We start from the raw sequence: 4,374 nt of genomic DNA, 5'->3' as shown, positions 1-4,374 counted from the left end.
GTGTGTGTGTGTGTGTGTGTGTGTGTGTGTGTGTATGATATAGCTACATTTTCATATGGGTGGACACATCTCTCTCAAGAGTTTACAAGACCTAAGGAATGGTCTTTCTTTGGGAGGATACAATTGTTCTTGTAAACATAGTATACCATAGATTTGTGTAGTCAGATTCTCAATAGTATGTTGAATTTTGATGCAAAGTTTGATTTGTGAACATTGATGCAAGCATTGTTTTGTTTCAACAAATTGATTTCAGAGCTTGTTAAGACGTGGATTTCGTTGATGGGTTACAAAAAAGCGAGATTTGTAAACACAGGTCGTGTATAAATATATGGCACAAACTTCAAGGAAATGTAGCATTTTGCCCTATGAGGACTAGGCCCACAATGAAAATATGGTCAAAGAAAGGGGACATTTTGGAAAAGAAAACCCCAAGGGTGTGTACCACTAAGGAATGATGGAGGCATGCATTATGTTGGGTTACCATCTTGGGAGAGCAATCTAGCTTTCTTGTGGAGGAGGAGAGATGGGCATTGCTTTGTAAACTTTTAAATGAAGTGAAGTGTGAGAAGTTTAGGACTGAATTGAGAAAGTTTCTAATGTAAATGACTTATTGGTGTACTTTGTTTTTTTTAGCTAATATTGTTTTAAAAAAAAGAATTTGTTTTTAAACCTTATAAAACGTTATATCTATAGAATTTGTTTTTAAACCTTATAAACCTCGTTCTCTGGAGTGGGGAGGACGTCGGCAAAGGAGGTTGGAAGGTGTTGGAAAAAAGCTAAACCGTGCACAAACTCGACTCCTGTCATGAGGCCGACACCCACACTCTGGTAAATGCTTTGGTATAGATAGGTCCACACAGTACAATCCGAATAGGTACCACCATTGTTTTTTTTTCACAATATTAATTAATTAACAAAACCAAGGGGACGCGCGACCTTAGTAGCGCTAAGGGTAGAAACGTACACTTTGTAAGCGTAGGAGCTTCTCACCGCCTCACTTAACCACCTAGATATTTTTTCAGGAGCTTTGAGATTTTGTTTTGAACGTGGGCCAGTGCCCTAATCAGAGAGATGTGATGCTAAGAGCAAGAGAGAGGGAGTGTGACGTTGTCTAATGAGTCCTGCAAATATGGTAGTAATGAGTACTGCAAATATGGTCGTAAGCTTTGCAAAGTTGACGAATATGAGGACTGTGATCACTGCGACACAGAGAGATGACGGGGAAGTTATACATTTTTTTAAATAAAATTAACATTAAATACTGAGGTTTACATTCTTGCATAAGAAATTCCATTGGGATTAATGAAAACAGATTGCAGAGTATGACTATATACTTGAAAAAAACTGATTAAGGTAGGGGCGATTTTCAATAGTGGAAGTCAGCCTATTCTAAGCCAAACGCCAGGGCTTGGAATACCGGCGTTAACAACAAACAGCAGGTAGTAGCCTGCCGGAGCAGAGACGGAATGGGGGATCGTAACGACGGAAGAGTAGCAAGCAGCCACTCTTTGGAGAGATGAAGCAGCAAGAATGAGCTGCCGTTGGTTCATGGAGTATGTGTGGGTGGTGAATGGGGGTGCGTATAAACGGTATTGAACGTTGGACGGAGTTGAACCAAGGGCAAAATTCACCGTAAAAGAGGAGCCATAGCTGACGGAGAGTTTAGAAATATAGGTTATGCGTGGGCGCTGCAATGAATAGGCGGCATCGAGATAGTAAGGGCTGTAGGCTTCCAGCCTCAGCTCTGTCGGAAACGGCACGCCAGAGAATCTGTAACCGATGTTCGGGTTGCTCCCTCCCACCAGAACTCTGCCGTCTGGCAGCACGTTTGCCGTAGAGTGGTATAGACGTGGTATTGTAGTGGAGGCTAGCTGATGGAAACGAATTCCCGCAGCTGAATTGGGACTGTACAGAACTGGAGAGAAGTTTGGATTGGCGGCGCTGCCCCATCCGGCAGTCCCACTGCGCGCTCCGTTGATGATTAGTACCTCTCCGTTGGGCAGAATCAGCATATCGCCCATCACACTGGGCGACGGCATTATTTCCATTGCCCAGCTCGGATTTGCATCGGTTATAACCATCCTGCCGCACGTCTGGAGCGCTGTAGCGTGTAATCCTTTCCCCACCTGCAAGAAGCTTCCGTCGGGAGCTCCGCCACAAATCATTATCTCCACTTTGCGGAAATTGTCGGAAGCAGACAGCGGCAGCATAACGGAAGAACCCGACGACGGATAGTTCCGTCCACCTCCAGGCAAGACCGGAAAGGTTTTGAGTATCTTGTTGTTCTTGAAATCCAGCAGAACCGATTGCTTATTGGCGAAGATGAACAAGTTTCCGTCGGAGGAGAGGTGCAAGAAAGGGTAAAGATTGTTTTCCACGTTGGGCACGTTGGTCTGCCACAGGAAACTGAAGGGTATAGCTGCGCCGCCTTTGGACGGAACGAACTCGTAGCTGAAGGAGCGACGGCCGCCGACTACGATAATGCTGCCGTCCGGCAGGATCTGGCTGGAGGCATACCACCGTGCCGCGACCATTTTGGGGAAGGACTCATTCCAATCACAGGCGGCATTGGAGCAGGGGACGAAGTGTCGAACGGACTCAGCGCCGTCGTTGAAGCCGCCGGTGGAGACGAGCGTTCCGTCGGCGAGAAAGGCACCGGAAGAGCACCAGGTGTCGGTCAGAACCTCCAGCGGACGGAAGGAGTTGCTGTCGATATGGTATTCGATTGAGTGGGCGTAGCAGTCCCTCTTGAGGGCCAAATCCTTGGGGTCGTCCCGGCACGTTGCGTTGGGTAGCATAAGCTGGGAGGCGCCATAATCAGTGCGATCAAACATGATCACCGTATTTTGATGTGTAAGCATCATGTGCATGGCCGAAATTCCTGCGTTCTGCACTAGAAGGTGCCAACTACCTGGGGTGACGGTTTGGGTGTTGGCTAAGTGAAGCTGGCCATTAAGCAGAAGAAAACTACTTAAAACAAGCAGACAATAATAGTTAACCATAGCTATTTATTATATATGGCAGAATGGTATGGCAATAAGCTTCCAGATGCTAAGCTACCTATGCTGCCATAGCACTTGGTAGACACGACCCCAAAAATAAATAATAATAATAATAATAACTTGCTAGTGCATGACTAAGAGAGTTTTTGAGCGACTGTAAAAGGAGCGAGGGTTTACTAATTGAGCCGAGCTAGACGTGTAGGCTTCAAGCCAAATACTAGATATGGAAAATGAATACTTAAAATAGCAAATCGGAGGGTAGCTATGTAGTTTAGAGCCAAAATAGCATCAATAATTCATTGGACTTTAGGTTGAATATTGGAGCAAAATGCCATGGCAACAAGCTGCTCACCCGCTGTGCTGGCTAGCTATTGCATGGAATTAAAATGGCACCGTATGTGAAAGAGAGCGAGAGAGAGAGAGAGAAAATGGAGTGTTATTCCGCTCTCGCAGGAGTGAATGAGCATATTGTATTTGTATAGACACTCAGTAAGTACATGAGCTGCATATGGCGATGAAGCGTGATCAGCGGCCCTCCGGCAGTATTCAATGATTGACTTGTTTAACTTTGTTCGGGGCGCACGCTCACGAATTCTCACACAAAATGTTGAGCTCCTTTTTTTTTCTTCACCCTTCCCTCCTCTAATTCAACAGAACCCCACACACACACACACATGCTGCTGCTGCTGGTGGCTGGCTGACTATGTATGTACTCTCAATGAAAATGTCCCTTCACAAGTGTTGGCTATGTACCCCCAATCAATGTCGTGCTGCACGCGTACATTGTCTCATTGCATATCAATTACATATTCCAACGATGATAGCTGAAACAAGTTACCAATCCTTCACGTAGACGTTGGGTCAACTTGGGGGGATCTGCCCCGCCCACTATTCTCATGGACACGGAGTCTTCCTAAGAAAAGTATTAAATATTTAATGTATTCACTCCAATATAGTTATAGTCACACTCCGTCTTATGTGTCAATATGGGATTGGTATTAAATCCATAACAAGAGTAGCTCTTTTCTACACCCTTCCTTGGTAACAAAATACTTGGATGACTTGTTTCAAATTTTTTTGCTTTTTTTTTAGAATTTATGTGTTTGTTAATTAATTTACAAGATAAATGGTAGCAAGAAAATAGTAAATCAAAGACTTCCACTAAAAATTAATAGGGTGGCACTAAATTGACCCCTTTACTACCATGTTACTATACATAGGTGATTAATCGCCTAGGACTTAGAAGAGATGGGTGAACATGGAAGGACCACCCTTATCTATTAGAGCTTGGGCAAGTTTATGTTTAAGGATGCTACAAAGAGCCACATACATCCTAGCCTCTCTCTCTCTCTCTCTCTCTCTCTCTCTCATT

General features: G+C 44.4%; 1 pseudogene; it reads right to left on the bottom strand.

Moving 5' to 3' along the window:
- Positions 1 to 1,303: 1,303 nt before the first annotated feature.
- LOC147632875 (aldehyde oxidase GLOX pseudogene) lies at positions 1,304 to 3,457 on the bottom strand (annotated as a pseudogene).
- Between the last annotated feature and the right edge of the window lie 917 nt (positions 3,458 to 4,374).

The sequence above is a fragment of the Cibotium barometz genome, chromosome 13 (assembly GCF_041138505.1).
Source record: "Cibotium barometz isolate CiBa-2024 chromosome 13, ASM4113850v1, whole genome shotgun sequence".
NCBI lineage: Eukaryota > Viridiplantae > Streptophyta > Polypodiopsida > Cyatheales > Cibotiaceae > Cibotium > Cibotium barometz.
Note: the sequence above shows the minus strand (reverse complement) of the source record. Positions and strands in the feature narration are given on the sequence as shown.